Source organism: Rhipicephalus sanguineus, chromosome 9 (assembly GCF_013339695.2).
Source record: "Rhipicephalus sanguineus isolate Rsan-2018 chromosome 9, BIME_Rsan_1.4, whole genome shotgun sequence".
Taxonomy (NCBI): domain Eukaryota; kingdom Metazoa; phylum Arthropoda; class Arachnida; order Ixodida; family Ixodidae; genus Rhipicephalus; species Rhipicephalus sanguineus.
The window spans coordinates 57,122,849-57,144,210 of record NC_051184.2 but is presented as its reverse complement, the minus strand read 5'-3'; the positions used below and the strand labels follow the sequence as shown (position 1 = coordinate 57,144,210).

At 46.7% G+C, this 21,362-nt stretch overlaps 1 long non-coding RNA gene across 1 annotated transcript in view; it reads left to right on the top strand.

The window, feature by feature from the left end:
- Nucleotides 1-10,320: 10,320 nt before the first annotated feature.
- The window catches only part of LOC119405205 (uncharacterized), a 37,114-nt gene continuing 26,072 nt past the window's right edge, over nucleotides 10,321-21,362 (top strand). The window contains exons 1-2 of the long non-coding RNA XR_005186437.1: nucleotides 10,321-10,498; nucleotides 14,567-14,609. This is a non-coding gene — a long non-coding RNA (uncharacterized LOC119405205). The remainder of the gene's footprint in view (nucleotides 10,499-14,566; nucleotides 14,610-21,362) is intronic.

The following is a 21,362-nucleotide window of genomic DNA, read 5'->3' as shown; positions in this document are numbered from 1 at the left end:
TCTTCCAAGTACAATTACTAACCCACGAACACAAAGTACGAAACTCATGTGACGCTACAGCTCTTCTAGGATGTTTAACTCAGGCTTCGATAATGTGGAAGTTCAGGTGAAATGCATTTTGATTGCCGCAACCGATCTCGTTTTTTATTTCTGGGAAGAGACGGCAGATAGAGGAGTTTTTGCTGCTGCCATAAGCTAACTGGTTCTTCTGAAGGTTTTTCTGAAGCTAACTACGTCGATTGCAGTTATGACTTAAATAATTACAAGGCTCTTTTAGGGACTTGGTATAGTCCAAAAACATTTTCTGTTCGTCGCGGTTGCATTTGACTAAATACAGATATATAGATAGATAGATAGATAGATAGATAGATAGATAGATAGATAGATAGATAGATAGATAGATAGATAGATAGATAGATAGATAGATAGATAGATAGATAGATAGATAGATAGATAGATAGATAGATAGATAGATAGATAGATAGATAGATAGATAGATGGATATTGATAGATAGATGGATAGATAGATGGATATTGATAGATAGATGGATAGATGGATGGATATTGATAGATAGATGGATAGATGGATGGATGGATGGATAGATGGATGGATGGATGGATAGATAGATGGATGGATGGATGGATGGATAGATAGATGGATAGATAGATGGATAGATAGATAGATAGATAGATAGATAGATAGATAGATAGATAGATAGATAGATAGATAGATAGATAGATAGATAGATATGGAGAGAGAGAGAGAGAGAGGGAGTGAGATGAAAAGAGATATCTATAGTTATATGGCAATATGCGCCGCATACTGGAAGCGGAATTTTCTCGCTGTTGGTTCAATATTAAATTACTATGCATGAGGGCATACGGATTCATTTCTAGTTGTTTCTTTCATTTTTTAATGTATTCATCCTCCGCTAGTTAACGCTGCAGTCACAAATTGGTCACATAAACGCTATCCCGCTGTACTTAAACACGCTTTCCGCAACGACAGTTTCCGGCACAGTAGCGCTATTTCCTTAACGCCTGCTGTCAAGGCAATGCTAAACAAAAATTACTTTAACGGGCATAGCGGAATAGCTGGAACGAAATGTCAATGCGCAGTACGCTAAACGAGCCGTAACGTTTACCATGCGTTGCCGTGTTTGCCAGCTTTGCGTAACACCATAAGAAAGTTTACACCTTTAAGGGGGTTTAGCCGTGTCCATAAATAACAACCTTACAGCCTACGAAAAAGGCGTTTTCGCGAATCGAAACACCCATAACATGCGTATCTTCAGGACACCCATTATTTCTGAAAAACAGAAAAAAAAACGCTACCAGTCAAGGAAAAGCTTATTTCATCAGCATCAAAGGATGCCATACCGCACATACACAGCAAACCATACACACAGATATATCACACAAGCACGAAATGGGTGAGCGCCCAGGCGACACAACTATGCACCTGGCATGTATAGCCATACACTCAAAGGCAAAGGGGTGTTAAAAGAGTGTGTGGTCGTCCCTTTGGGCACTACTGGGTCTGCCGCAACCATTAATTCATTTAAGCGCTAACGGCACCTGGTCTAACCATTAGTCCCCATGCAGCTAACTTCTAGTCCCCACGGTTCACCTCAGTGGACTAACAGTTAGTCCTCCCATTTAGACCTTACGGAGCAACCGTTAGTCCCCGCAGTTGCACTTCGCCGGACGAACGGTCGGTCCACTCAAATACTCTATTCGAATGAACTTTTTATTCCAGGTTCAAATGATCCGTCAATCCCCAGGGATGATATTCTGCAGTTACTTTTCGCAAGGCTTAACGCTTTTTTCGCGTGTTTTTTTTCCATGGTGAGCACCATATGGCGTGGTAAAGAACACGCGAAAAAACATTTAGTCATGTGTGTTTCACTGCTTCGCAGCCAGTGCGACAACGAAAGACAAAAGTGAGACAATGAAACGTTTTATTTTTTTTCTATATTATGAAGTTTCTGCTTCTTTCATTGAATTCACTAAAAAATATTCAATACAGGCGCAGCCGCGTTGTCATATCTCATACCGCCCTTTTTCTGAAGCTACTTGAACGGAAAAGACAGATGACTGGCATTGCACGCGCCAGCGCGCACAGCCTTCTGCACGTTGTGGGCAACGGCTGCATCCTGCAAAGCACAAAAATATCGCAAATAGTTAATAACACGTGACAGAGAGGATGAAGCGCACGCACTTGAGAAATACGTGCAAGGTGAAATAAACACACGTCTACAATATTGCATGCAAATAATTTCACCGTGATGTCATGCATCATCAAACGCATTTCCAGCCACATAGAGCAACAGCTCAAGTGCGGTAGCCGCAACCATCACGCCGAGGCGCCGCAAACTACCGTGCCGCCAATGAGTCGGCGTCGTATAGCTTGAGGAAGCCCGTCAGAGCCACTGCCGCCGGCGATTATCGAGTAGAACAGCGAGCGAACGCGGGGCCGCCGCCACAACGACGCCGAGCTACTTGCGAGCGCGTGACGAGGAAGCCGACGGTAATGGCGACCGATTTCCACTAAGTCCCTCGAGCGAACGGCAAAAGAGCGAACAAACGCGAGGCCACCGCCACGAAGAAGCCGAGCTGTTTTTCAGTGAGCGACGGGCAAGCCGACGACAATGGCGTCCAATTTCCACAATGCTCCACCAGCGAGCGGAAGTACAGCGAGCAAACGCGGCGACAAGCTGCTTGCAAGGCAGAGATGGTGATGCCGACTGTAACGGCGATCAGATTCCACAGAGTTTATTGCTTTGTTATAAATTTTGGTAGCGAGCACTACAACCACAACTGACGTTGCACCGACATCTCGCCTACATAGGGTCTTTTTCCAAAGCAGTTTCCCGACCTTGTGTGGCTCTGTGATAAAATACCCGACTGTCATGCAGAATGATAGGATCCTAATTTTTATTCTTTGCATTCGCCATTTTACCGCTGCCGGTGTCAGATTTTTTGTTACACCTCTGGCATTTAAAATAAAAGTCTGTTCTCACCGTTCTTGGGTAGATGTAAACTGCCACTCACGAATACCACGGCCCACGGTATACGGTATGTGCCACACGTGTCTGGAAGAAAGCGTTTGACGACGTACGCGGCAGGATTTTCACGTTATTCATGTCATGACGTGACAATCATATTCCTGAAACCCTGTTACCCTCCCATGCCAATTTTGGTCTACACTAAGCAATGGAGCTGATCATCACAACACCCAGACAGAAGCGGGCAGATGGATAGATACGGCGACAGAAGCGCTCAAATTGCCTTGGGTTCGCTAACAATGCGTTGCATTTAAAGTTTACTTTATATATATATATATATATATATATATATATATATATATATATATATATATATATATATGTTGGGCGAGTACCAACTCGCCCAACACTCAGTCCTTTTAAATGGCAGCCACTGCTGCAAGGTTGGTCACCGCCGTAGCCCGGCAGTACGGCTTCCTCGGCTGCCTCCCTGGACCAGTCGCCGAGCGCGAAACACGGGCTCTTCAGGTTTATTGTACCAGCTACCCAGCTCGCTTGGCTCCCTGAACCATATGCCTTGTAGGAACACAGGTCTTTGGAGCCGAACTACATCGCAGTGGTAGGGGCGGTTATCTCTGGACCGGCTTCCCAGCTCACCTGGCTCCCTTGACCATTTGCCTAACAGGAACACAGGTTGCTCGAGCCGGAGTGCGTCGTAGTGGTCCGGGTGGCTTTCTCTAGACCGGTTGCCCAGCGAGACCTAGCTGGTTTCTGTGCCGAGCAGCCCGAGCCATCGATCGCCGAACCACTTTCGTCATTACTCCCGCACGGTGAACACTTCCCGCCTCTGGATCAAGACAACATACTCCCTGGTGGAACGAAGATTGTAGGAATCCGTGCAAGAGGCCGGATAGCATTTAGGGTATCGTCGATATCATTGCGCTTGCCTCGATATCCGTAGCATAAACCACGTAGAATTAAAAAAAGGTTGAATCACAATAAAAAGGCAAATTCCACCTAAGGCAAAAATGGAGAGCTGGGTCATGTTCATTGCCAGCATTATACTCTACACTCAAGGAGGGAGAGCTTACAGATGTCTAAAAAAGACTTGGGGGTGCCTAAGCATGCCAGCTATCAATGCAGTGCATTTGGTTAATGAAGGAAGCACACCGAAGAATCGAGTCAACACCATTGACGTGCACATTGAGCTGGTCTCCAATTCCGCTTTCCAGCTCTAATCGAGCATAAATCTAGAACAAACGAACGATACAAATGTCCTTTTAATATTGCCCACCTTAGGGCCGCCTTGTACGCATGCCACAGAACAGCACCGGGACTCGACAGACTTGTTTACAATGTGCTCAAGCATGTCTACAATGGCGCAAGAATCACTTTAATTGCTCTATATAACACTATCTGGTCGGCGGGGCGCCTTTCATCAACGTGGAGATAGGCTTTTGTCTCTGTTTTAAGGAAGATAAGAATCCCTTTATTTACAAGCTATTGCCCAATAGCGCTTACAAGCTGCGTGCGTAAGCTGTTCTAGAAGATGGCAAACAAAAGATTTGGATTTCCTAGAATCCAACCCATTCCTTACCCTTACCGGTGCGGTTTCTACTGTACGTCAATCTACTGTTGACCATATTGTACGCATTGAAGCATACAATCGTTACTCGTGTATTCACAAACGTTACTGTCCCTAATGCTCGACATGGGCAAAGCATATGACACCACAATGCATTATGGCATCGTCCGAGGTGAGCGAGACATGAGTATCCATGGGGACACCCCGAAGATAATAAAGAGCGACCTATCTGCACGATTAATCAGTCTCCGTATTTGGAGTGTTCTTTCAGGAAACTGTGGTACTGCAAGGCCGCGTGCTTTTCTGCAACCTTGTTATTGCTAAAGCGAACTTGTTGTCTTCATCAATTCTAAAGACCATATTCAGTTGAGCATTTGTTGACGATGTGCAAATGGGGTTGAAGTTGTGAAGCTTGGCAATCTGTGAGACAACTGCAGCTTCGTCTGAATAAGGTGTCGCAATGGGCGACTGAAAATAAATTCAGCGTAGATGCGCTTACAGCCACTGCGTGCTATTTTCAACGAAAATAGTCTTTGTCTCAGTTCGTCATATCGTATTGTATAAGCAGCTTGTACCTATAAAAAACAGTTTCCTCGGCATCATTCTTGATTCGCAGTATATTTTCCACAATAAATCTCTTAATCGCAAGTGCTTGGAAACGATGGGTACTATAAAAATCTTGTCGTACACAACATGGGGCAGTTAGAGAAGGTGCCTAATAAACGTGTACAGGAGACCCCTATAATCGGGATTCGACTATGGTGCTATGGTGTACGACTCCGGTACACGAAGACCTATGGAGATTTTCCATGCTCTGGATCACTTGGGTATCCGTAGTTCTACGGGTGTATTCAGGACAAGTGCTCTACCTGACATCTAAGCATAGTTGAACGAATAATATCTACACTTGCAGAGCTCGTATACAAACTCTATGTGTTTCCTTATGGTAAATTCAAATTGTCAGCATCCATGCTGCTCAACAGCTAAGGATACCTCATGTGCCCATTTCACTATCGACCTTCAGTTAGAGAATACTTCTCACTTCGTGTGACGAAACTTAGCTGGGAATTGGGTGTACCACATTTGCAACATTAGCTAATGGTTACACAAATGTTATGAATGTTTAAAAAGAGGCCGTGGGGAAATAAAGTTATTATTATAATAGTATAAGTTCCTTTCACTTAGTGCCTTTTTTTCACTAATCTGCGTCGTTGAATATCAAGTCTGTCCACATTTCGGTGCCTCTGTCACAGTAGTAACAAACGTGTGACAACCCTTTTGTTACTAATGTTCTCGAGAGTATGATAGCACTCTGGATAACGCCGGGCACGTCTAAATCGGAAGCAACGGGCAGCACATCGGAGAGAAAAAAAAAACATTCAGAGCCCTTCCACAGGTGTGAATACCGAAGACAGCAAAGGCTGCAGCTGCACGTTCTGCACGGCTTCACGATTCTATCTCATCCATTCGCGCTTCCGTGCGCTTTAACGTTCTTTATGTCGCCGCTCTTCCGATCGGAAGATCACTCGATTGTTCGATCGCTTTCCGCTCACACGAAACGTGTCCCTCGCATAGCCAGTCTAAAGGGGAACTGCTGAAAATAGCGTTAGTGTGATGTCCACGTCACGAGACAAAGGGGCACCATGATTAGTGGAACGCGCTTTCACCGAGTATCGTGGTATTTGTCACATCTGCATCGGCGGTGAGGAGGCGAGGTCGTCTAGCGGTTATTGTGCTCGAGTGCTGACCCGAAATTCTCTGGTTCGAATGTCGGCCGCTGCGGCCACGTTTCTCGAGAGCCGAAATGTTAAAGGTCTGTGTGCATGTATATAGGCGTAATATAAAAAAAATCCAGGTGCTTGTGGGTTATCGTGCTTCTGGAGCGTAAGACCCCAACAATTATTTTTTTTTTCTTACGCACCCGGCGTTTCAAAACCTATTCATACGCCTCTTCGCTATAAAGGAAAAAAACCCTAAAGACCGTGGAACGTATCTACGCAGCTACTGCGCGGGGTCTCGATGACCTGCCATGTAATCATCGCATCATGGCTGTGATACAACTGCATGCCTTCGCAAGAACAGAGAAAGCCTGGCGCTGGTCCGATAGGGACTTACTTCACTTACAAGGAAAGTATGCGAACATTTGTTGCCGCGTGTGTTGCGTGAGGTAATTAACGCAAAAAGTGAGCTCGTCATCATCGTTATCAGCCTCATTACGGCTCCTGCAGGGCAAAGGTCTATCCTGCGTTTCGCCAGGCAACATGGTCCTGAGCTGCAGCGGTCAGGTTATCTTCGCAAACATCTTAATCTCATCGGCCCACCTAACTTTCTACCTCCACCTCGTTGACTTCCATTCTCTTAGCACCCTTATTGAGTGGATTCAGCGCGATCCAACGAGGACATAGCTTAACAAAGGACACGAACACCAACGCTGTTCTCACAACAAACTTTTTTAGCGCAGAAACACATATTTTAAAGCACCACCTCTAACCACGTGACCACACGCCGATGACCTCAAACAGAGGATAAATGCAAAAGATTAGGACTTAGCAGGAACAAACTGCATCATGTGACAAAACTATTATTGCGATAGCGGTTACATGGGCAATCTCGGCGGATTTTTTCCGTCCCCATCATGCCCGCGATATGTATATGTATTTCTATATAAAAAAAGGCACAAAGAAGAATAAAGCAAAAGAAAAAAAAACTTCTAAAGTACCTGACCGGGGAATCTAATCAGCGTTCTCTCGCTCCCTAGCGTGCTACGTTAGACAACTCAGCCACACGCCATGTATCAGCCTGCGAAACATCGGCGAGCTATTTATGATCACCATTTACCGTTGGCGGTACGCAGGTCCCGGAGCAGCTTGAGCGTGTTTTCTATGACGCAACGCTCCTACATTTTCTTTCAGTTTGAAAACTACCCATGAGACGCGCGCGCCCATGTGGACCCTTTCTGTACCACCTCGCTGGAACGAAAAAATAACACCGGGCACACCTTGCGTCAGACGGCCCCGTTTTGGCAGCAGACGCAGAGAGGCCACTCCATGCGCAGCTGTTTAAAATAAAAAGCAATATGTAAGAGCGTCTGTTTCTCCAATGTCGACACGCAGTCTTGGACAGTCCCCCAGAGTGGGTATGTGTCGTAATTTTGAGGACACAAACAAACATTGTCGACACTTGCACCGCGTTGCTCAAGCACGAATACGTAACAACTGTGACAGTTGTTAGATCGCGCCTGTCGTGCGTATACCTGTACGTTCATTTCGGGCGTCCTTCTTTGTGCTTCCACGGCGCGGTGCAAGTATCGAGCTGCTTGTCGTTCTTCGTGTGACATTCCCATTTCTTGCTATCACATTCATTTTTTCGCCCTTGCGGCAAAGCTGTGAGTTTTCACGAAAAAAATGTCTTTGTCATGCAGTGTTATAGAAGGCGCGCTTACACAAATAGGGCCTTATTTGTGAATGTACAAAGCTTCCATAATTTCTCTGGTAGCTTGATCCCCATGAACAAAACTACACACCGTGTCTGCAAATATCGCTGCACACTCATGTTCATTACAGTGTCTAGCCCAATGTGAAGAATGTTGCCTGCTAGCGAACGTTTACGTTCCTCTAATATAATATTCAAACGGCGACCCGTTTGTCCTCTGTGAACGTGGCCACTCGAGAAATGCACCTGCTAAACAACGCATATTCTGCTTTGAACTATCGGGGAGATATGCTTTATCTAGCGACATTTTTTTAATGAATTAATGAACATGGGTGTGCAGCGATATTTGAAGACACGGTGTATATTTTTGCGCATGCGGACCAGGCTACCTGAGAAATTATGGAAACGCTTTACATTCACAAAAAAGTTCCTAGTTGCTCAAGTGTGCCTTCTATAGCTCTGCATGACAGAAATTTTTTATTGAACTGTTTTGTCACATGATACAGTTTCTTCTTGGTTAGTCCCAATCGTTTGTATTTATCCTCTCACGTCGTCGGCGTGTGTTCAGGTGGTTATAGGTCGTGCTTTAAAATATATGTTTCTGCACTAATAAAGTTAGTTGTGAGAACAGCGCTGGTGTACAGGTCCGTTCTTCACCTCTTTGCTCGTTTTATCGCGCTGAATCTACTCAATATTGCCACGCGTGCTTCTTTTGCTACGTTTATATAACTGGTCCGTTAACGTATAATCACTGTTGTGCGCAAACCACGCCCGAATGTGTGGGAACCTTCCTGATTATTTCAGAATGTTTTTATAGCCTTGAGCACGCAGACGCGAGCAGTTGAATTCATTCTGGAACTAACGCGGCCACCAGCGATACGGCTCGAATGTTCGATGCCGCATGTATGAATGCCGACACGCCTTACCACTGGTCACATTATCGACAGCCGACGCTCTGTTCGACGCTATCAGTATACAGAGTGTATCGCTTCCTTACAATTTGACTTTCTGTTCCCCCGCCACAAGCTCGGGCAAATAAACAGTTTAATCTTGGACACGCTGACTGCTGTCTTCGTCGACGTCGCGACCCCATGACAATATGATTAACATAATTCAACTCACGCAAATGTCAGTTCCCTTAGTAGCCAATCTTAATGACCAGCGGCTTATGCCGACTTCTTGATTTTCGGTAAGATGCCCTTAACACACGTTTGTTCCCTCACCCATTCTGCCCTCCCCTTCTCACTTAAGGCAGCACATATCACTTGCCTTTCCATGGCCCGCTCCGTCATCCCCAGTTTAGGTTGCACCCGATTCGTAAGTCGGAAGGTTCCTGCTCCGCAGGTAAGTACCGGTGAAATGTTGCTGTTATATACGTTTTTCTAGGAATACTGGTGAACTACCCTTCATGATTTGCGAGTGCCTTCGGTAAATTCCTGTCCTAAGTAGACGTATTTCTTCAGCACATCGAAAGCCTCACTAGCGACAGACTATTGAACGCTCATTTAGTTTTCGGCATATCAATTTTCAGACCTACCTTTCTCCTTACTTTGTTGTATTCAGCAGTCATGATTGGCTGTTCCTTCCCTGAGTTACCCTTCAAGGAAATGCCGTCAGCGAATGGGAGGTTTATACATACTCTCCACAAACTTTTAAAAATACAAATAGCTTTGAGAGTATTTAAACAAATAAATGAATAAACAAACCTCAACTTTTCCCCATATAGGGCCCTGAAAACTTCCTGTGAGCACGCGGTCAACAGCACTGGGGAGATTGTGTCTCCCTGCCTTACACCCTTCTTTATTGGGATTTCACAGCGGCTCTACAGCCGCCATAGTCCTCTATAATGAAAGCGAAAAAAAAGTGAGTTCAGTCGATCATAATTTGAAAAGGTGCTTCACAGAAGCTGTCTACACATTTGAGGCGCTTTTAAAACATACGGTGAGGGGGTTTTATTCTAAAAGGTAAGCGCGACATTTTTTCCCTTTACATCAACGACTTATGACAGACACTTAGCATTCATCTGTGTTCCGCGAAACGCCTATGAAGTAAGTTGCCGAGAAAAAGCTTTCATCGGAGACGGAAGTTCAATCATGAAAATACATTCGTGCGTAAATCTTTTGTTTTGCTTGTTTCTTAGAAATAGTGAATTTAAACAAGCGAATGTGTCGGCCTGTTCCAGGAAGCAACGTGAAGAAACGATGACCTGGTGCCACTTGATTGGTGGCTTACGGATTCTAGAGCGTCAAATAAATCGTGCGTCAATGAAATCAATCTTTCATTCGACAGCTTGACGACATTAAAACGTGTGGCTTCTCTATATTACTTCTTTTGCCAGCTAACGTGAGTGGCCATATAAAGGAAATAAAGCATGGCACGAGTAATTTATAGAATCACTGCCTGGCTTCCTCAATACCACTGCGATGGGCACATATGCAGTAACGTTCCTGATCTTTATGCTGTGCTTTGCAGTGTAAGTAAAATTTGTTTCTTTTTAGGGGCGAAGCTCCTTAAAGCGGCACCCGTTTGTCCCTCGTAGTCGTAGTGCGTAACCAGTCGTAACGCCAGTACCAGATCTTGACCTCCAAGTTGGTGCCGGTGGGAGATTTTTCCTGTGCGTTGTTGAACAATAAAAAATTCGCAGCGTGCGCGTTAACTAAAAGCCGAATTCTTCTTAGTATCGAAGCTTGGGCGTGTTGGTTAGACATCGGAGGGGATACAGCGCAAGAGAAAACGAGGACAAGAAAGGCGACGCACACAGAGCGCTGACTTACAACACTAGACACAAGATGTCAGATGTCAACACAAAATGCCAGATACAACACAAGATGCCAGATGTCAGTTGCCCCGGTTTTGGCGCATGTCAGAGAAGTGCATAAATGTTCATCCTTCCCTTTCTACCAATAAAGTGTTGTAAGTCAGCGCTCTGTGTGCGTCGCCTTTCTTGTCCTCGTTTTCTCTTGCGCTGTATCACCTCCGAATTCTTCTGTCTCTCATTCCCCATTAGCAGCCATTGGCATGTTCCAGTAGGAAACGTTAGTAGAAGTGTAAGTGTTAGCTAAAAGCCGACTTCTTCTGTCTCTCATTCCCATTAGCAGCCATTGTTTACCTCCAAGGTAGTGCCTGGTGAGATTTCTCCTGTGCGTGATTAAACAATAAAAATTTTGTTCAAAACGCCGTTGATTGATTAAAGAAACCAACGAAAGACGCCAGAAAAGAAAAACGAAAGAACGCCAGATGTTTCTAAAGCAAAACGAAAAGACGCCAGCTGCTTAACGAAAGACGCCAGATGTTTTCTAAAGCAATGGTTTTCTAAACAATGAAAATTCACAGCGTACATGTAAAATTAAAGTGAGCTGCAAGTCGTCATAACTCTCATCGAACCTTTAGTATAAACGCGCCCGATCTCACGTCGGTGATGATGTACTGGGCAGAATTCACGGAAGATTTACGGTTTACCGATGAACCTCCGCAGCTTCGCCCACTCATCATCATTCACTCCGTGGATATGCTGTGATTGTTTTATGTTTGTTCGAAAAGTAAATAGCCGAAGCAAAAAGTGTATACATGTGCATCCCTCTGGTTTCCTCCACTTTACTGACGGTGACGACACCATGGCTACACAATAATCAACCACACTGTACATTGCACGTCATAAAATCCATATATAGTCGAGATCGATTAAATCGTCTCGCGCATCGTATTTTCTGCGCGCTAAAGAAAGTGCGCGACCCCTGTCAACAAAGGCGTCTGAAACACAGATGATACGAGTCGGCCATCTCCGTACGCGAAGGACATATGCGATAACGTCTCCCCGCTTGCGAAGCCTACAGTCACGGAGAAAGAAGTATTTGAGGAGGAGAATCTCTCGGCCGCGGCAGCGCGTGAGGGCGGCGCGATAGCGTCACGGCGGAATGCGGTTTACGCCGAAGCACGACAGATGACGCTTTCGGCCTGCTGCCGTCCTCGTACGATAAAAAAGCGCGAATTTCCAAGATGCAACACCAACTAGCCCCTGTAGCTGCTCTAATCTTTTACATGCTCTTCTATGGACGCGACGCATAAAAAGCGAGATAGCGCCTCGTACAATGTAAAATTTCTAAGATTTCGGTCTTTAACATCAATCGGTAGATATGACAGATATTTTAGCTGTTGTTTCTAATCGATACTGCCAGAATTATAGGCCATACAGCGCTTGAAACCAATTGCTAGTAGTGGCTCCTGAGCAGACGACGTCTGCCGCCGCATGCACGCGCGCCTCGCTCCTCGCTCGCATGTTGTGCGCGCGCATGCGTAGGTGGCCTTGGGAGGGAAAGTTCCCTTCGCGATTTTCTGATTTCCTTTCTCTTTAGCGCTCTCAGTGGCTACCGCGCGTTGCGCCGGCGGCGCCGACTCCTCGATGTTTGCGCGCGCTTTTCACGCCGCGACAAAGGAGCTTTGCAGATTTCGACCAGTGCTTCTTCAGGATGGGGCGGAAATGGCTCGTGCCGAACTGCAGCAGTGGGTACGCGTCCTGCAAGGAGAAGGTAATTACATTCAAAGTTATTAGTGACCCAGTGAGGTTGGAAGCGTGAGCTCGCGCCATACCAAGAAAAGACCGACAGCTGACGCCTCGTGACTACGTTTGCGAGAAGCACTTCTCGGACAGTGACATAGGCAGGCGACGCTATTATGGCGAGCTTGGTGGCGAAGTTCTCCTTGACAAACCGGAACGGCCAGTGTTGTTACGAGACGCCGTGCCTTCCATCTTTCCGCGCTATCCCAGCTACTTCTCTGCTGTTCTAAAAAAAATACAACGTGAAATTTCGACCACCTGGGGGTTTGTAACGTGCACCTAAATGTAAGCACACGGGCCTTTAGCATTTCGCCTCCATCTAAATGCGGCCGCCTCAGCAACCTAAATCCGAATTGATGGCATATAGGGTAAGTCCCATCATTCGTTGAAGTAAATTATACCTAACTCATTCAGTTCACGTTATCAAAAACTATAGATTTCGCGTTGTACAAAATATATCACGCTGGCAATTTTCGTGTATGTGACGCCATTTTTCTCGTTAATTTAGCGAAAAAATTTGGAGTGCGCTTGAGCTTCGCCTTTAAGAGTAGAACGCGATAGCGGAGTCGGGCCCCGTGCGCATCGGCCTTCTCAATTGCTAGCCTCACCGACGCCGACACCGGTATTTCTGCGAAACGAGCTCTTTAACGCAGTCGCGTTAAAATATGGAGCCGGCCAGGACGCACAAAAACACATCCGTTCGGGCGTGAAGCGCGAACGGCGAATCGGCGCCGAATGGCCTTGAACCGACGAGCTTCTTTGGAGAGCGCGATGAGAGGGACGCGCGCATTTTTCCTTCTCCGCTAGCGGACTCTCACGACAGAGGGCGCGTGAGCGCTGTGCCCGATTCCGTGTCTTTATTAGGACGCGCGGGCGAGCGCAGTTTCGCCTCCTCAAGAATTCTTGCTCCGTGCCTACAGTACATAGCTGGCTCAAGCAGAGAGTAAAGATCCCGCCCGTCTTTCGTCCGGTCAAATCGCATGAACAGGCACAGAGGCCATGAGGGGGGAGGGGTTCTGCGTCGCTGGAGCGAGCAGCAACACACAGTCTCGACACACATCGGCAGAAGGCTCGTATATCCTTGTACGTGCTTTGCTCTCACTACTTACCGCGCATTGAGAAGGCACCTAGCACGAAAAATATTTCCCTTCCTGGATAAGACCTCATTTCGGCCTGGAGTGAGGCCGCATCTAAAACAGTTAGCTGATAACCTTGCTTCGTTAGCACTAATTTTTTTTGCTATTGCATCCATTTCTTCGGCCTTGCGGTGAAAATGTGATTTCTTTGTATTTAACAAAGAAATTTTTTCGGAAGCCCAAAGCCAACCGGGCTAAACATATAGTATCCCAATGTCAAATAACAAAATGTCAGACTAAATGTCACTGCACAAGTGGTTTTTCGTAATAGCTTTCTGTGTGGTCTTCTCACGCCTCTCAAGTTGTCTTGCTGAAAATCCTGCTTGCCCGCTGTGGTAGTTAGTACATATGAATGTCAATCGAAACATGCAATGATATCAGATAATATCCCCTTTTCGTGTACTGTACGATGTCAGTGCACGTTGAAGAGCACCTGATGGTCAAAATTTCCGGAGTGCTCCAATACGGCGTGCCTTATAAGAAATACTGGTCTTCGCAAGTAAAACTGGAGATGTTCTTATTCGAGATGTTCCAGTCAAGCTGTCCGAGGACAGCTTTTTTTCTGCAATCCCCCTACTTATACGTTGTAAATATGGCAAATAACCAAGTTCATTAATTTATTCATTATTCCTTTATGGCTGTGGTCTTAGTGGAAATCTTAAAGACTGAAGTGGAGAAATATTGCTAACCGCTTGGTATTCCGTTGGTAGATCAATGGTTAATATACACAACAGCTTTTTGCCAAAGCTGAGCTGGTCCTTCGGTTTCGCCTTTAGAATGCCATGTGAAGAGCGAGACTGCGTGGAAATTTTGTCTTGCACTACTAAAAATCCTGTTTTTATATTTCCAGTTACCACTGCAGCGCCGGTCACCATACTCCGTGTTATTATTATGTGAGTACTTTTCTGCATTTTTTAGTATCTTCCTTCTAAATGTTACCTTTTCTTTCCCTATATGAAAGAAATGAAAGTAAGTTCCGCGCCTATAAAATTTGAGTAAACCTCGGCGATGAAAAGCCTGCGAGCACAACCACACTGTCAACACAGATTGACTTGTTTATCCATCATTCTTCTCCTCCTTCTTTTTCATGTTATTTTTCTTTTTTATATCATGCTACGCCTTCTTCATATTTGTTATTTCATCAGTTTTATCCATTTCTATAGCACCCTCTCTCCTCCTAACCCTCATATCGCTATTCCTTACTCTCACTTCTCTTTCCCTCTCCTCGCTATGCCGTATGCTGTTATGCTGTGGTTTACCCTCTGACCTCTTCCTTTTCCTTCCCCTCACCGTAGCGCTAGTCCTCCTCACACTCACTTTCCTTTGTTAAGACATGGCTAAGCTGTAATACCCAAGGCTATGCCATGTTTTACTGTTCTCCTCCCCCATTTGGTTACTCCCCACCATCGCACAACTATTCCTCTCTCTCCCTTCCCTTTCCAATGCAGTAGCTGGGTGGTTTCATGTAAGATTGCCTCGCATAAAACCGATTCCCAGAAGACGTATGCTGAATTCTTTATACATTGTCACCTAATGAGTGCAAAGAAGAGAGCAGCAATTGGTCTTGCTGCCACAAATTTTTTCGAAGCACCGGGGATCAATATTGGCGAAGAGGTGGAATGCTCTCACCTGCTATGTTGTTTTTGGGCAACCTTACTTATGAGTTCTACAAAACATGATAACAGTACGTAGAATAAATTTTTGTAACTTAATATAAGCGTGATGTTGCTTGTGTCTACCTACGTTTTGTTTTCATGGGTAATGTAAAGCGAGCCGTCAGCGTCTTGGAGAACACGACGAAGATGCACCTCAGCTACTCTGGACGTTCCTGCCGAGCGCGAGAGAAGATTTAGGCAAGAGCGACAGCTTCTGCGGTCGCACACGTGCGAGCAACAATAAAGTACGTGGGAAGCTAACTTCTCACGTCTTCCCACAAGTGGTGACCAGGATTTCGAATGCAATCTGCCACCTGCTCGTCCATTCGCCGACGTACCAATTGTATGGCCACCACTATTTGGGTGACCGCGTTAGGACCATCGGCCCCGCTCATTCGACCTGACCATGCAGACCACACCCAACAGCGACACGAAGCTGAATCCCACGGTACCCGACCCTGCCGTCGATACTCTCAAGCTACCGAAGTTTTGGCAGTCGGAATCGGAAATCCGTTTTCTGATCGCCGAGCCACTCTTCGGACGACACCGAGGAACATCGAAAACAGGAAGGTATGACTATGCCATCGGTCCTTTACCACTTGTAGTCATCGGCATCATAAGAGAGATTATAGACGCTCAACCATGTAGCCACCGCAGCGGCGGCTACATGGTTCTGTAAGGGCCCGTGGGTGCACCTTAACCCACCACAGCCTTGGTGAAATAGTTGAGCATCCACCGCTGCTGTGGGAAGCAGGGAATTGCTGCCGCCGTGTGCATACCAGTAAAATAGGTACAAGCGCACTTCCGGCCTGGTGCTCGGCAGAATGAAGTTCATAGTCGCTTGGGAGGGCACCCACCCTGTGGGAAATTGGCGCCATGGGACCGCCAAACCTAAAAAAATAAGGTCATCCTCTTTTTTTTCTCCGCCTCCTCTCACCCCCTGAGACACTCTTAAAGCAGAACTCATACGGCGGAAAACCGAGTCGGAACAATTTAAGCTGCAGCAGCTGCTCACCGCAGAGAAACTCGGTGACTGAAAGCCTACGGAGCTTGCGCGGCGCATGCGGCATCTGGTTGGGGACCACTCTGCTGCACAGAAGCATTCATTCTACGAGAATTGTTCCTACGGTGACTGCCACAGACGTTGTGAATGATTTTGACCGTGTCCGCCACAGAAACCATCCGAGATGGGACCTTCGGGAAGCCTTCTAGATTGACAAAAAATCAAGAATGTCTGATCTCTTCTTCTGTAGCCCATTCACAAAAAGAAATCTGTTTCGTCGAGGGTTGAGCGCAAGTATACCAGTGAAAATTCTGATAGTGAGGGTTTTCCGCTTTGCTGGTCCTATGATGTCACATATCTTTTCCTATTTATTTCTTGTGTAGTGATAATAATCTCACTTGTCAGTCAGCGCTGTGTATGTGCGCTTCTTTTTGTTTTCTGTGCCGTCTCAGCGTGCTGTTTCACGCTCAGTATGAAAAAGCTGCCCCGCCAACAATCAGTGTTGCAGTTATAGATGTCGGTGACCTGTTCATATCTGCAATCGAAACACAACGTAATTCTTCCCTCTGTGCGCCACCCCACGACGACCGCTTGGACCGCCTTCTTCAAGCTAACGAGGAGCTCAACCTCAAAGTGGTGCAGCTGGCCGCTGAACTGAACTCACTCAAAACAGACCACCGACGCAACGCGGAATGACACGGACGCCAAAGCCGCTACAGACCGCCAAGTCTCTCTCGCAGCGTCTGCGGGTACCAACACCGATGCGGATCAGACCCTCGTGAGTGCCATCAGCCATGCCAGTTTACGGGAAACGCAGGTGCCATGCACTGCCTTTTTGCTGGTGGTCGAGCAAGCTCTGGAGCAATCTTGACTATTTAAGCAATGCGCATAATCCTAACAAAATGATCTATTACAATCTGGAATGTTCCCAGACGTTCTAGCGCGGCAGACTGATCGAGGCAGACAGTTCGAGTCAGTGCTTTTCACATCTGTCACATCTCTATTGGGTTGTGCGCGCATTCGCACAACTGCGTATCATCCAGCATCAAATGGCATTGCAGAGATACTCCATCGTCATCTAAAAGCAGCACTCGCCTCGCAGCCTCACGCCGAAGGTTCGGTATCACACCTCCCCATCGTGCTTCTCGGCCTTCGTTCAACACTTCGGCCAGAACTTGCCTGCTCTGTAGCCGAGATGGTTTATGGCAGCAAACTTAGTTTGACTGATGACCTCGTCAGCACCGTTAATACGCAGAGTGTTTCCGATCCATCTTCTTTCGTCCGGTGTCTGCGGATTTTCATGCAAAACTTGCGCCCATCACCAACTTCAGCTCACGCCAAGAACGACGTTTTTCTGCCGGCAAGCCTACAGATATCTTCACACGTTTTTGTTCGTCTTCATGCGTCTCGCCGTGCTCTTCAGCCTCGCTATGACGGTCCTTCCCCCCTTCCCAGTCATCAAGCGTTCTGAACATCATTTTACAATCCTGCGCAATGGGCATGAAGACACAGTCAGCATTGAAAGGATCAAGCCGGTACCAATTCTGACAAGCTCCGTTTGATCATTTTTTTTCAAGTGCCCACGGCCTCTTCTCTGCAGAGGGGGGGGGGGGTCATCTGTGGCATACCTTTCTTCTTCTGGCACGAACACTTCGGAGATGAACTGGTAGTGGGTAGTCTGCTCAGAAGAAAAGAAGTGTTTGGAACGATGGCGGAGATGCATGAAAGAGCTACAACGTGTAAAGGGGGTGGTATCATAAAACATAGAAAGAAGTGCAAGTGGCACTGTATTTGCGTATAGTTACACTGCTTTCCGTCGCGTCTGTACTTTGCACGGGATGTTACGTGATTTTACGCCCGTGACTACATGTAACGTGGTGCTATGTAATCTTAGTCCCCTCACTAGATGATACGCGCTTTTTAGTCACGGGAATAGTCGCGTGATGTTACGTGATTTAATTATTCCCCGTGACTAGTTGCTACGCGATGGTAGGTCATTTTAGTCCAGTGACTAATTGTTACGTGATGTTAAGTAATTTGTAGTCACGCAACACACTCGCCCAATACGGTTATTGCATTCCGCGACAGAAAAATCGGCGCACGTATTGTGGAAGCGAGGCACAAGTTGGAAGAGGACGAAGCCAGCACGCACCGGTTCATGATGATGATAATTTCTGTTCACACAACCTAGCGCAATGAAAAGCTTACAGAGCTCTGCTCTTAAAACTGTGCAACAAGCACTGAATACTCCATTTTCGCGCATCATTTTTGATAAGGTTGACATAGCACTTTGCATCTTAATTCTCTCTCTGAAACACAGAATTGCAGAAAAGCGTTTCTTTTCAACGGCACTGTGCCACGATGACCTTGTTGTGCACGCCAACATACTTAAAGTACGGTTGTTTAAGGCTTACAGTGATTTAACACGAATGTTTGACTTTTGTATGACTTTCAGTTCCATACTCAGCATTCTTTAATTCCGTGCTTGAGGCCATTTTCCGCCATGCATCTTGTCTATGGTGTTTTCCTAAAAAGAATGAATTCGTTATTCACATATCCGCATATAATAGAAGATGGTGATTACGATTGTTATTAGCACCGCTTCTGAAGGAAGACAACGGCAAAAAGTAACGGCGTTTTAACTTTATGCGTGAGCCTTGCCATGTGCTTCATGCTTGCCGTCACCGACTGGCACGCTTTCGAAACTCTGACGCTCTAATAAAACGAGGATTTCATTGGGGCGGTGTAGCTTCACTAAAATGCGAACGCTTTTTAAAAAAGTCAGTTTCGCCTCAAGGCCGATTCAATGAATGCTGTAGCAACAAATTGAAATGGCACTCGAAGAACGGCAAGCAGCTCGAAAGTTGCAGCACGCTGCTCAAGCTCAAACGTCGAACGAAAAGAACACACATATGACGTATGCGAAGTAACAGCTGTCACAGCTCGACGCTTAAAGCACGGTGCTTCAACACAAAGCAAGACGCGCGCAAAGAACGCAGATGTTTACACAGGAAAAGCACGAACTAATAACTGTCGCAGTTGGTACTTCTTTGTGTTAGAGCAGTGTGCTCCTTTCGCAAACGCGGCCGCTGCAGCGAGCGAAGTGACGTCCGTGGATTCTCACTTCAACGCAAGCTTTCCCGTGAAAGCACAATCTGAACAAACCGACCCATCATGAGATAAGCGCGCGCGCGTGGGCGCTTACGCCCTGTGTTAACGCAGCGCGCATCGCGACGAGCGGGGCGACGACCTTCAAAGCGCGCGCTTCACGCCATCTCGCTGTTAATGCACAGAACACGCTGAAGTGCTCCCGAGATGCGCGTACTACCAGCGGTAAGTGGCGCATGGGGGCCGCCCGTTCGAATTCGCGCATCGGGAAGTATTTTTTGCGGCATTTATATGCTGTAAAGACGTTTATTGGCGGGCACTCGGCGACGATGCATAACATCGACAGTCAAGGCGGGGCCTGGCTCTCAGCACGAGCTTTGTTCTCTCCGAATAGAGCCAAAGACGCCGACCCACTAGAAGCTACTTGAGAGGACGACCCAATGCAGAGTTGCAAGGGTTCGCTACAATTACCCCGGTTACGATGAGGGAGCCGCCTGGCAACCTATAAGCTGGTCACTATGAGCGGGTCATGGTAGGTCTTGAGGCGCTCGACGTTGACAGTGTGGTGCCCTCGACGGCTCATGTCCGAAGATGTTTCAATGAGTTCGATCAGCTAATTCACAGGGTGACACGGGAAACAGCGCGGTAAACGACGACAAAGAAGGAACACACACCACACCACACGAAGCGCTGACTGACAACTGAAGTTTATTCGGGCGAAAAGTATATAAATACGCTTTTAGGCGCACCACGTCACAAACAAAATGACACAAACAAAGCATGAAAAAAGCACAGACACAAAAAAAAAAACAGAAACCTTGGTCATCGCCACATGGTGCATCGTGACTGGAAGGCGTAAGCGGTTTCAGTTGATACGGTTAGCCGATAAATACGAAATTTCTTTGTCAGATAGTAAAACAGATGGACTACTGACACACCTTTCTTTTAGCAATGAAATGTGATGCGCTTCGATAATCTCTCTTGTCATTTGATTTTGGTTCCTAGCTAACACGTCACACGTCACCGCGCTGTTTCCCGTGTCATCATGCTTTACCAACTAGCCAACAAGTTGACCTTACTAGAATTCGCAGGGGACGTGCAAGCGGGGACACGCTAGGGACCTTCGTATTAGGGCTGTAGTTTTGAAGAGAGGACAGTTGCAGTGGTAGGGATCGAGAGCCATACGAGCGCTCCAGGGAGGATTGTGGGCTCAAAAGTGGTTTTGTCACCGTGAATGCTCCTCTGCGGCTCTTGGTCATGTGTAGTAAAGGTCTGGGCAAGTTCGCTACACTCTTCAGCAAGTGTGGCAGTGGTAGAAATAAAGGAAAGAAGTATTACTCTTAAGGGCTCGTATTTCTTTGTTAGACACAATATTGCTACATGTAGGCTGCCGGAATTCATATGGTCGACGCGCGTGTGCGCCCGACGAAGAGGACGAAGGTCGCTAGCTGCTCGAGCTCGGAGCCGGTCTGGTCAGCGCTGCCGCCGCTCTTGCAAATATATCGTGTGAATAACGACTTGTAAAAGCGACTCGTCACTCACGTAACATATTTGGTGGAGGTGGAACGTTCCCCGTCCTCACCACGCAGCTCCGCAGTGGCCGCGTCATTCAGCGTCTCGCCATGGCTTCCAATGACAACCCGTCCCCATCTCCATCTGCGGCTCCTACGACAACCTTTGTCGCGGTCCCCACCCCCCGCGACCCCGGGACATTCTCCGCGCAACCTGGCCTCGACGTTGACTACTCGCTTCGCCTGTATGAACGGGTCAGTCAAACTCATCGGTGGGACACTACCATGATGCTCGCTAATGTTCTCTTCTACTTGGACGGAACCCCGCGCATCTGGTACGAAACACATGAGACCGAGCTCACCAGCTGG